Source organism: Marmota flaviventris, chromosome 3 (assembly GCF_047511675.1).
Source record: "Marmota flaviventris isolate mMarFla1 chromosome 3, mMarFla1.hap1, whole genome shotgun sequence".
Taxonomy (NCBI): Eukaryota; Metazoa; Chordata; class Mammalia; order Rodentia; family Sciuridae; genus Marmota; species Marmota flaviventris.
Genome location: NC_092500.1, coordinates 50188366 through 50201999, shown reverse-complemented (window position 1 = coordinate 50201999; position 13634 = coordinate 50188366).

Here is a 13634-nt window from a genome sequence, read left to right as displayed (position 1 = left end):
TGTCTCATTCAGCTCTGACACCCATTACTAACTCTATTCTCAGTAGGAATGATGAATAAGAACATGTACTGGGTAGCATTTTACTTAGCCTGAATATTCAATCCACAAATGAATTATTGTTTTGAACACTGTATAAATTACTGGATCAGGTTCACCTAGGTTTATTATGAAACGTAATGGCAAGTATGTGTGACCCTAAGGAGTAACGTTCTAGCTGAGGAAATGAAATGCATACACATTAGAGGGCAGCTAATGCTCTAAGGCAGTTTGTAAGTGCAGGCCAAGTGAGGGATAGATGTTGAATCTTCTTGAGTGTTAAGAGGAAGGAAATATTCTTTTTGGCTAAGGGGTTCGGGGAAAGATTCATGAAACAGGGAATTGATTCACTGCATGTAGGACTTGGAAAATTTGAGAGGAGATGAAAGGCTTCTTTAGAAGGGGAAATGGCAAGATGAAAGCCACAGAATTAGGAGGCCATTGAATGTATTCAAGAATCAGGAGTGCACGGGCCTGGCAAAATAGTTGGTTACTATGGAAAAGATGAAGGAGGAAGGTTAAGAAATTGGTCTGGTGTTGGGAGATGGAAAGTCTCAAATGCCAGCCTTTGGAATGGGGACTGGATAGACATTTGGATTTTATCCAAATTGCATATAGGATTTAGAATAGTGGTTAATGAAGGTCCTGTTAATTTAAAAGACCTAACACTAAGACTGTATAATCTGTGCCTGTCAAACCAGTTGGCCCCACTCTGGGATTCTCCCTCTGATGTGCAGGTAGCTGGATCAGCCCCTGTGTCTTCTCTTCCTTCTCAGACTGCTTTTCATTTGCAATGGCCCATTCATCATGTACTTAGAAAGAGGCAAGAAAGACAGACTGACATCAATCCGTTTTATGAGTTGAGTTTTACAAGTTTACCAAAAGGTTTAGAGGGGACAATCTGAAAGCAGTCTTGTATATGACTTTTAGTGATTAAATGACTGTGTCTAGTAAGACAGACAAGTGATGACTGTAAGAACAACTTAGGTAGGGGTGGTCCACACACTGGGAACTAAGAGAGAGCCTAATTTCCTGCCCTTATCTCTTGCAAATCAGGCAGCTTGTAAAATGACAGTGTGATCTTGATTTTATCCAGTCCTAGGAAGAGAAATAGGTGAACAAAATAGTAGTGATTTTTTTTCCCCAGTTGTCAAATTCCTTCAAGGAAGCAATGACATCATCTATGTGGAGACAGGATATTTGGGAGTTGTAAGTACCTAACCCAAATATATTAATGAGAAAGGGATATATTAGCTCACACACAAAAAAGAAAGGCACATTAGCTCACAGGGGTCAACATGACTTTAGCATGGACTAAAGTGATGTCATCAGGACACTGTCTTTCTACTCTGTTCTTAACCATGTCATATGATTTCTTACATTCTCATTCCTAGCAAGATGGCTACCGGCAGCTTCACATTTCAAGGTGCAAGTCCAGTGGAAGGAAGTACATGCTTCCTCTCAACAATCCAAGCCAAACTCCCCATAGTGAAGTTCCTCAAATCTGATGGAATATTTGACTCTATGCCTGGTCTCATGCTCCTCTACAGTTACAAGTTTAGTCAACTCCATTCAAGGCTGTGATACTTCACCAGAAGGTGGGGGGATGGACATTGGGTGGAGTGGGGAATAGCAAATATCTACAACTCTTATATTCTAAAAATGCATATCTCTTAGGAATACATTACACAGTTTCCCTCATGCTTTTCAGTTTTCGGGGACCATTGGCACATGACATTTGTAAGAGAATACACATAGCTCCAAAATATCCAGGGACAGAACTTGGACAACATCTTAATTTAAGCTGATTTTTTTGGAAATAAGGACAACTAGCCTTTATGGAGTAATTGATTCATGCCAAAGAATTAGCTTTCACTATAATAGTTAATCTTCATAAAAGTTCATCTTTGAAATGGGCATATTTGTATTTTTCAGATAAGGCTATTTCAAAGAAGATAAGCATCTTATTCAGTACTACCTATCTAAAACAGAACTGGTATTGGTATAAAAAATAAGGTCTTTCTGACTGGAATGACATTGCTGCTTCCTGTGTGTAATACTACCACCCAAGTCTGATTTCTTTCTCAGGGCTTGTTCTCATTTCTGTGATCATAAAATTATGCTGTACATTATGTTTTTTCCTCATTAAATTCCAAACCACCGCCTGTTTGTGAAGATAAAGAATCTGAGAATGTGATTGCTGAAAGGGATCTTAGAAATAATCTAGTTCAAAACTAAAAAGCCTACTTCAAAAGATGAGCAGATGAAGGCACAGAGGAGCATTGGTTGTTCTAGATCATAAAAATAGCATGGCTCTGATTAAGGTCCCTGACTTCCAGGTGCTTCTTGAACCTGGATTCATATCCTGGCTTCTCTACTTTCTTTCTAAATCTGAATGTGACTTTGTAAGGTTACCTTTAACCCTCTGAGCTTTAGCTTGCTCCTCTATAAATAAAATAAAGGCAATTGTCTTGAATTTCATTGAATAACAAGTGCACATTATTTTAGATTTTAACTCTGAAATTTAAATGTGGCTTAAAATGGAAAGCAAATCTTAGTTTATGTTTTCACTTTTTTAGCAGTATATAAAATATGTCTCCTAATCAGTGGTGTCTTAGATGCTATGGAACAAGGAAATATACCCCTCATATGGGGTTATTGCAGAAATGTAATAGAATAATAAAATGCCTCATTTAGAATGAATTCTGGCACAGAGTTTAAGTCTAGCCATCATTGTAATGGTCGTGGTGATTGTTACACTGTATTTAAATAAAAATACATGAAAGGCTTGGCTCATGGATTCTTTTTTCAAAGATGAAGTTGTACCTGAGTTTAGACTACCTTTACAGATTTGTGTCTGGCTTCTTTGCAGCACAGTGATTTTTTCTTTCTTATCCTCCATGCTTCAGTATTAGATTTGGTTCCCTGGACCCAAACTACAGCCCCTTAATTCTGTTCCAAATAAATTATCCAGATTATTTCTTTCCTTTATTTGAATCACAGAATGAAGTGACAAATTGTTACTTTGTGTTATGTAAATACAGTACATGGTTTGTACTGGCTTTTCTTGTTCTTCAGTCAATTGGTAAAAGTGGTTTTACAAATATATTCATTCAAAACTCTCAGCCCCATCTCTCTATGACACAAATATATCACAGCAGGGAAATTCCCATCTTACGTTTTTTGGGGGAGAGATTTATCTGCCCTTAGAGTAGCAGACATGGTTTTCTCTGCTAGAAAGGGATGTCTGATAGAATTCAAGTATAAGCTTAAAGTGGCATAATATCAAACTAAGTCAAGTTTTATTGATTTCTGAGACAGAATTCTGTGTACTTTCTTAGTCCTATTTCAAGGCATATCTTTGAAAGGCACAATATTTTTTTAAAAGATAGGGCATTCAAGAAAAGACATTGTTTTCCCTTCCCCTGCTTTCCAAAATTTCCCTGCCTATAGATATGAAATCAAAATAAGTAATATCTTTACTGATATTGTTATTCAAAATTCACAGCTCTTCATATTATTCTTCTCTTCATCATTTTCCCCCCTTGTCTTTCAGAATGTCTATAAAATGATGGGTTATTATTTCCGCTACTTCAGTCAGTGTTTATGCCAGTGGGGGGGAAATTATTTTATTATTTTTAGAGAATAGGAGCTATTTCTTGAACCAGGAAATTGAACTTGCTATTTAAAAAAAAAAAAAAAAAAGCAAAAACATCAATCTCATCAATCTCTACGTGATTTCCTCTTGGATGCCTTCCCCAGTCCCCTAAAATCACCCCCAAAACATGAGAAGCCCTTTCCATCATACACCATGTAAATTTCTAATATTTATTTTCATATTGTATTGTATCTTTTGTCTTATCTTTGGATAGGGTGCTCCTCAAAGACAGAGACTATGGCTATTTCATCACTCTATGATCATCATTTAGAGCACTAAATAAAAAACTATGCTAAACCAAAAAAAAAAAGTCTAACATGAAATCACTCTTGGAGCTGTGGGGATAACTGTGCATTCAGTTTCACCAATAATGTTTACCCACTGGGGAGGAAGATTCTGCACCAAAGTAGATTTTAGTTCCTTGGAGCTGCACCTGCAAAGTTGCATGCACCACTTTAGGTAATAATCTGCTAGAGACACTTATAGGCACATATTTACTTAATATTAAGCTGGGCTAGAAAAGAAACCAATTTGAAATTGCTTCCTCAGCTGAAAGCTCTATGCTAACAATAAAGTTTAATTTCAGCAGCTGTAGTTCTCAAATCAATAGATTGCAAAGAGGGTGGCAGAATTTCAGTTTTTGGTTTTGAATACTAAGCAGGTCAGAAGTTGCATTATTTAAGAAAAAATTTACTGGATCTTAAAAAAACAGCTTTTGGAAAATTAGCCACATGAATTTATATTATTTTAAATAATAATCTGAATCTTCAGAATAAAAAAATAATGGCTAACCATAAACCATCATATTTGTTACATAAATATGAGGAGTTTTTCTGGCTGCTTTAGGAGACAGACTTACAGATACACTTATATAGAGAGATATTAAATTGCATCAGATGATTGGATATTCTTTTATGACACAGTTGCAGGGCATTTTTCCTAAGTTTCTTCTTGGATTTGTTCTAAACAGAAAATATTATATTAATACCTTTTGATATCCAGATTATGTTATGCTAATATCCAACTGTTTTCACCTGTTAGCAGTATTTGTTCAAGATTTAGAACATATACGTGATAGCCGGGTGTTGTGGTGCACATCTATAATCCCAGAGGCTTGGGAGGCTGAGGCAGGAGGATTGATAATTCAAAGCCAGCCTCAGCAATTTAGTGAGGCCCTAAGCAACTCACAAGATCCTCTCTCTACATTAAATACAAAAAAAAAATGGAGGGTGGGGTGCTGGGAATGTGGCTCAGTAGTTAGATGCCCCTAGGTTAATCACTAGTACAAGGAAAAGGAAAAAAAGAAAAAGAAAAAGAACATGTATGTGATAAATATCAACTATTCTATAGCTATATTGGCTTTTCTACATTAATGTTGTTGACTCATTTTTTTAATAATTAATTATGATGGGAATCACTGTGGCACAAAGTTATCAAATCATGAATATTTTTATAACCAAGAAGGCCCGTTTAAAAATAAATTTGAAATGTAAATAAATTACTTTGTCCTTAGAAAAACAAATTATGATAAATTGAGAGAAGGAGAAAGCCACACATATGAAGAAGGCCTAAGATCAGGTTGCACAGGAAGGTCTTCAAGTGTTCTGAGGTGGTAGGTAAGAGTTGTGAGCATTTCTGAAGGAACGTTAAGGTCAAGATGGTTACTGTTTAGAAAGGAGACATGGGAAAGGAGACAAAGGATAGGGCTGAATAGGATCAGGACCCTGGACAGTTCTAATAATCCTGAAGGACTGCATTGTGTTCTTACTAATTTTTGGAAGCATGGGTCATCTCATTCATGAGCTTTGCTTCTTACTGAGCTGTGGAGTTTTAATGTTATAGGTTTGCTGTTTGTTTTCTTTCCTTTATTGAAGGACAGGTAACAGAGAATGAATTTCCTCTTTGTATATCCATGAAGGAGGTATGGATTTGGATTCTGGCCTAAACCCTCAGCACAATGAAGACAATATTGTATTAAGTATATTGTGGAGTGGAGATGGCTACCCTCGTATCTTGTCATATTTTATCACTATGTATTTTCTCTCCTCCAAAGTACAGATTGATGCGGGAACACAGCCTGAGAGTATAAAAGAAAGGATGTTCCCAGCTCAATTTGTAGAAGATATTGAAGTTATCCTGTTTTCCTCTTTCATTGAAAGAAGGAGAAAACACATGAAGTTTTCTCTTTTCAATAATTTTGTGCAATTAAACCCTTGGATTTTAGATGTGATGCATACTAATAAATTCTCCATGGAATCTTTTAGAATAAAGCACAGCTGTTCAATTCATGGATTTATTTTGCAATGTCTTGATAGACTGTTTCCTTAAAAAACATTCTAGATGGTCCAAATAACCTTTTGTAGCTTATATTCTCTTACTTTTCCCAATTCTTTGTCAAAAACTACTTATTGTTCTTAGAAATGTATATTCCTGTATCAAATCACTTATTCTTGTGTCTCTGTTTAAGATTCACCTTTTCATTTCATCTCCCCAATTAGTGCCAGAAATGACACTTGTTGGAAGAGCTTTTAAATTCAGGGGGGTTTAAGATATACTATTAAATTATATAATCCCTGATTTTTTTTCTTTGATGTATGTACAGGTTAGGTTATAATCTGGGTTCATGAAATATTCAACAACTTGGTTACTAATTTTAAAATGTCTAAAAACTGAGAAAGAATTAGATATTATATTTAATTTTAATCCACAAGACAGATTTGCTACCCTATTCTCTATTTGACAACTTAAAGTGGGTCATTTTGGCAATAAGGGAGCTATTTTAAATAATTAGAGACATCTTGCTTCTAAAATGTACCAAGCAACGTTGGATTGAGTTGAAATCCTTGAATTTTTGCAGATTTTTACATCCCACTTGAATAGCCTTAAACTGCCACTCAGCTCCTTCTCCATCATGGGTTAGTACTGACTGTTTTCAATATTAATGTTCTGTGCCACCCTGAGAGAAGACATGAGTCAGGAGAAGTGGGAGACATGAAGTGGGTTGCAGAAAAGGCAATGGAAGGAGGAGACTTTCAGTATGCATTGAAACAAGGCCACTGTGTGGTCTTTATTATGGTCAATATATTCTAAGCGAGTTCCCTTGGAACATTTGTCTACGCTTAGACAAATAGGTAGTAACAATAAAGAAAAGCCCTAGCCAGATGCCATTTTGCTTTACCATTCTCTCAAATAAATCTCTCCTTCTTATGTATGATCAAACTTGGTATGGGTTAGTTCATCTAATCAAATCATATAGAGATACAGCTCCAGTACTTTATCAAAACTCTATGGGGGGCTAGGGTTGTGGCTCAGTGGTAGAGCACTTGCCTAGCACATGCGAGGCCCTGGGTTTGATCCTCAGCACCACATATAAATAAATAAAATAAAGGTATTGTGTCCAACTACAACTAAAAAGAAAATATTAAAAAAAAAAAAAAACCTCTATGGGTATTCTATTAAGGTCTCTCTGGACTTTTAGAAGAGTATAAAAACACTGTTTTGATATGTTCTGATCAAAAATCATTACTTGCAATATTCAGGTGACTTTCATTCAGGGGCATTTCAAATGAAGTTTTTTGAATTAATCACTAGGAAGGGGAATGCCAAAAAAAATTTCAGTATTTAGAATGGAAGATACAATGCATGAGCATCAGAGATCCTTGAAATAGAAAAATCTTTAAATAGACAAGTCCATACCTTGTCAATTCAAGAGACTGCAACTTTAAAAAAAATCTTATGTCTCCTATTTAGAAGGAATTTGGGTCAACACAATACTGTCTCAACCATCTGGGTATTTCCTTGGTGTCTTTACTCTTGCTTGTTTCTTTTTTTCCTTAGGTTTATTTAAGTAGTACCTTTATTTGAAGGAGATTTAAATGGTAACATTACATTCTCAATATTGGAAATGTCTCTGGGAGATGATCAAAGGATGACTACTCCTAACTTTCACATACCACATCAGGTGACATTATTTGCTCAGGAGATGTATAATACCAAGAGTATTATGCTATAGTAAGCAAGGTATTTAGATCTTGACCTCAAGGCATTTATAATTTAAAACCATCAATAAAGATAAACATGCTAACGCACATGTCAACAAGCAGAAGCTGCATAATAAATCAATTGTTTCAGAACTGAAGAGAAGCACTACCTTCACTTTTTAGAAATTATGAAGAGAAGTCTTTACAGTCTTCTAAGGGATGCTTTTCAGCAGAGGTATGAAGATGGAAATTTCAGTCACCTCTGCCTCTCATTCTCCCTACTTCTGGAGTGTTCTCCTATTGCTGATTCTTCAGGCACAAATTGACTTCTGTTCTCTACCTATTCTTATCATCCAGATTTAATTAGAACAGTAATTTATTTCTTGGAGTTTATTTTATCCATTAAATTCTCCTCTTCCAAAAGATATGTGCCCTTTAAATCTCATCTCTTTTGTGAAATGAAAACCCTCACTTCCTGTTAATAGCCTTTTAAGCATTAGTAAATGTGCAAATTGGAGGAGTGATTTTTGAGGAATAAATATATGCTGAGATTTCAGCATGTAAATGTACTTTTTCTTGTAAGATCATTTTTAAAGTCATTTAGTGAGGGCTTTTCTTCCTGTTTTATGGGTGTCTGAGTTGACTTACCAATGTGCTATTAACAGAGGTGATGGTGGTGGTAACAACAATAATTATCTTAATTACTTAAGTTTATCAGCTAAATAACTCTGAAGTTCCTTTTCTTTCAGAGAAACATTATGTATTTTAAGCTAATTCATAGAACAGTATTTGAATCAAGAAATATTATCAGAAGGAAGAAAGGATGGGGATCTTGTCAACATTTTAGTAACAATTTTTCAAAATATGAAGAATGATAAAGGGAAGAGGCAGCACAGTTATTTATGCTAGAAAGAGTTGGCCTGCATTATCATCTTAGGCAAGTTTCTTAACCTCTTTAAGCCTCAACTTCTTCATCTATAAAATGGGAATAATAAAGCATGTGGTGGGACTAAGATCCCAAAATTGATAAATCTTACTTCTCTATTCTCTTTATGTAAAAACAAATTTTATTTTATTTTTTTTTTTTTTAATTTTTTATTGTGGGTTGTTCAAAACATTACAAATTTCTTGACATATCATATTCCACACTTTGATTCAAGTGGGTTATGAACTCCCACCTTCACCCCATACACAGATTGCAGAATCACATCAGTTACTCATCCATTGATTTACAAATTGCCATACTAGTGTCTGTTGTGCTCCACTGCCTTTCCCATCCTCCCCCCTCCCCCCTCCCCACCTCTCCCCTCCCCTCCCCTCCTCTCTCTCTACCTCCTCCACTGTATAACCCTGAGGGTCTCCTTCCATTACCATGCAATTTCCCTTCTCTCTCCCTTTCCCTCCCACCTCTCATCCCTGTTAAATGTTAATCTTCTTCTCCTGTTCTTCGTCCCTACACTGTTCTTAGTTACTCTCCTTATATCAAAGAAGACATTTGGCATTTGTTTTTTAGGGATTGGCTAGCTTCACTTAGCATAATCTGCTCTAATGCCATCCATTTCCCTGTAAATTCTATGATTTTGTCATTTTTTAATGCAGAGTAATACTCCATTGTGTATAAATGCCACATTTTTTTTATCCATTCGTCTATTGAAGGGCATCTAGGTTGGTTCCACAGTCTTGCTATTGTGAACTGTGCTGCTATGAACATCGATGTAGCAGTGTCCCTGTAGCATGCTCTTTTTAGGTCTTTAGGGAATAGACCAAGAAGGGGAATAGCTGGGTCAAATGGTGGCTCCATTCCCAGCTTTCCAAGAAATCTCCATACTGCTTTCCAAATTGGCTGCACCAATCTGCAGTCCCACCAGCAATGTACAAGTGTACCCTTTTCCCCACATCCTCGCCAGCACTTGTTGTTGTTTGACTTCCTAATGGCTGCCAATCTTACTGGAGTGAGATGGTATCTTAGGGTGGTTTTGATTTGCATTTCTCTGACAGCTAGAGATGTTGAGCATTTTTTCATGTACTTGTTGATTGACTGTATGTCCTCCTCTGAGAAGTGTCTGTTCAGGTCCTTGGCCCATTTGTTGATTGGGTTGTTTGTTTTCTTATTGTCTAATTTTTTGAGTTCTTTGTATACTCTGGATATTAGGGCTCTATCTGAAGTGTGAGGAGTAAAGATTTGTTCCCAGGGTGTAGGCTCCCTATTTACCTCTCTTATTGTTTCTTTTGCTGAGAAAAAACTTTTTAGTTTGAGTAAGTCCCATTTGTTGATTCTAGTTATTAACTTTTGTGCTATGGGTGTCCTATTGAGGAATTTGGAGCCCGACCCCACCGACTGTAGATCGTAGCCAACTTTTTCTTCTATCAGACGGCGCGTCTCTGATTTGATATCAAGCTCCTTGATCCATTTTGAATTCACTTTTGTGCATGGCGAGAGAAAGGGATTCAGTTTCATTTTGTTGCATATGGATTTCCAGTTTTCCCAGCACCATTTGTTGAAGATGCTATCCTTCCTCCATTGCATGCTTTTAGCCCCTTTATCAAATATAAGATAGTTGTAGTTTTGTGGATTGGTTTCTGTGTCCTCTATTCTGTACCATTGGTCCACCCGCCTGTTTTGGTACCAGTACCATGCTGTTTTTGTTACTATTGCTCTGTAGTATAGTTTGAAGTCTGGTATCGCTATACCGCCTGATTCACACTTCCTGCTTAGCATTGTTTTTGCTATTCTGGGTCTTTTATTTTTCCATATGAATTTCATGATTGCTTTCTCTATTTCTACAAGAAATGCCGTTGGGATTTTGATTGGCATTGCATTAAACCTATAGAGAACTTTTGGTAATATCGCCATTTTGATGATGTTAGTTCTGCCTATCCATGAACAGGGTATATTTTTCCATCTTCTAAGATCTTCTTCTATTTCTCTCTTTAGGGTTCTGTAGTTTTCATTGTATAAGTCTTTCACCTCTTTTGTTAGGTTGATTCCCAAGTATTTTATTTTTTTTGAAGATATTTTGAATGGAGTGGTTGTCCTCATTTCCAATTCAGAGGATTTGTCGCTGATATACAGGAATGCCTTTGATTTATGTGTGTTGATTTTATATCCTGCCACTTTGCTGAATTCATTTATTAGCTCTAATAGTTTCTTTGTAGAGCCTTTTGGGTCTGCTAGGTATAGAATCATATCATCTGCAAATAGTGATAATTTAAGTTCTTCTTTTCCTATTTTTATGCCTTTAATTTCTTTCGTCTGTCTAATTGCTCTGGCCAGTGTTTCGAGAACTATGTTGAACAGAAGTGGAGAGAGAGGGCATCCCTGTCTAGTTCCAGATTTTAGAGGGAATGCCTTCAGTTTTTCTCCATTCAGAATGATGCTAGCCTGAGGCTTAGCATAGATTGCTTTTACAATATTGAGGTATGTTCCTGTTATCCCTAGTTTTTCTAGAGTTTTGAACATAAAGGGATGCTGTACTTTGTCAAATGCTTTTTCCGCATCTATCGAGATGATCATATGGTTCTTATTTTTAAGTCTATTGATGTGGTGAATAACATTTATTGATTTCCGTATATTGAACCAGCCTTGCATCCCAGGGATGAATCCTACTTGATCATGGTGTACAATTTTTTTGATATGTTTTTGTATCCGATTTGCCAGAATTTTATTGAGGATTTTTGCATCTAGGTTCATTAGAGATATTGGTCTGTAGTTTTCTTTCTTTGAAGTGTCTTTGTCTGGTTTAGGTATCAGGGTGATGTTGGCCTCATAGAATGAATTTGGAAGTTCTCCCTCCTTTTCTATTTCCTGAAGTAGCTTGAAAAGTATTGGTATTAGTTCTTCTTTAAAGGTTTTGTAAAATTCTGCTGTATACCCATCTGGACCCGGGCTTTTCTTAGTTGGTAGTCTTTTTATGGTTTCTTCTATTTCCTCAATTGATATTGGTCTGTTTAGGTTTTCTATATCCTCCTGACTCAATCTGGGCAGATCATATGACTTAAGAAATTTATCTATGCCTTCACTATCTTCTAATTTATTGGAGTATAAGGATTCAAAATAGTTTTTGATTATCTTCTGTATTTCTGAAGTGTCTGTTGTGATATTGCCTTTTTCATCCCGTATGCTAGTAATTTGAGTTCTCTCTCTTCTTCTCTTCGCTAGCATCGCTAAGGGTCTGTCGATTTTGTTTATTTTTTCAAAGAACCAACTTTTAGTTTTGTCAATTTTTTCAATTGTTTCTTTTGTTTCGATTTCATTAATTTCAGCTCTGATTTTAATTATTTCTTGCCTTCTACTTCTTTTGCTGTTGTTTTGCTCTTCATTTTCAAGGATTTTGAGATGAAGTATGAGATCATTTATTTGTTGGTTTTTTCTTTTTTTAAGGAATGAACTCCAAGCAATGAATTTTCCTCTTAGAACTGCTTTCAATGTGTCCCATAGATTCCGATATGTTGTGTCTGTGTTTTCATTTATCTCTAAGAATTTTTTGATTTCCTTCTTGATGTCTTCTATAACCCATTGATCATTCAGTAACCTATTGTTCATTCTCCAAGTGATGTATGCTTTTTCCTTCCTTCTTTTATCATTGATTTTCAGTTTCATTCCATTATGATCAGATAAGATGCATGGTATTATCTCTACTCCTTTATATTGTCTAAGAGTTGCCCTGTGACATAATATATGATCTATTTTTGAGAAGGATCCATGTGCTGCTGAGAAAAAAGTGTAACTGCTTGATGTTGGGTGGTATATTCTATATATGTCAATTAGGTCTAGGTTATTAATAGTGTTATTGAGTTCTATAGTTTCCTTATTCAACTTTTGTTTGGAAGATCTGTCCAGTGGCGAGAGAGGTGTGTTGAAGTCTCCCATGATTATGGTATGGTGGTCTATTAGACTCTTGAACTTGAGAAGAGTTTGTTTGACGAATGTAGCTGCACCATTGTTTGGGGCATAAATATTTATGATTGTTATGTCTTGTTGGTGTATGGTTCCCTTAAGCAGTATGTAGTGTCCCTCTTTATCTCTTTTGATTAACTTTGGCTTGAAATCTATTTTATTTGATATGAGTATGGACACTCCTGCTTGTTTCCGAAGTCCATATGAGTGATATGATTTTTCCCAACCTTTCACCTTCAGCCTATGTATGTCCTTTCCTATCAAATGCGTCTCCTGTAGGCAGCATATTGTTGGGTCTTGTTTTGTGATCCATTCTACTAGCCTGTGTCTCTTAATTGGTGAGTTTAAGCCATTAACATTTAGGGTTATTATTGAGATATGGGTTGTTCTTCCAGCCATATTTGTTTATTTCTGTTACTAAACATGGTTTGTTTTCCTCTTTGATTATCCCCCCCCCCTTTACTGTCCTACCTCCCACTGTTGGTTTTCATTGTTATTTTCCATTTCCTCTTCCTGTAATGCTTTGGCGAGGATGTTTTGAAGAGATGGTTTTCTAGCTGCGAATTCTTTAAACTTTTGTTTATCGTGGAAGGTTTTAATTTCATCCTCCATCCTGAAGCTTAATTTCGCTGGATACACAATTCTTGGTTGGAACCCATTTTCTTTCAGTGTTTGAAATATGTTATTCCAGGATCGTCTAGCTTTCAGAGTCTGTGTTGACAGATCAGCTGTTATCCTGATTGGCTTACCCCTAAATGTAATCTGCTTCCTTTCTCTTGTAGCTTTTAAAATTCTCTCCTTATTCTGTATGTTGGGCATCTTCATTATAATGTGTCTAGGTGTGGATCTCTTATGATTTTGCACATTCGGCGTCCTGTAGGCTTCTAGGATTTGGGATTCTGTCTCATTCTTCAAGTCTGGGAAGTTTTCTTGTATTATTTCATTGAATAGACTTCTCATTCCTTTGGTTTGGAGCTCTGTACCTTCCTGTATCCCAATGACTCTTAAATTTGGTCTCTTAATGTTATCCCATATTTCTTGGATGTTCTGCTCATGGTTTCTT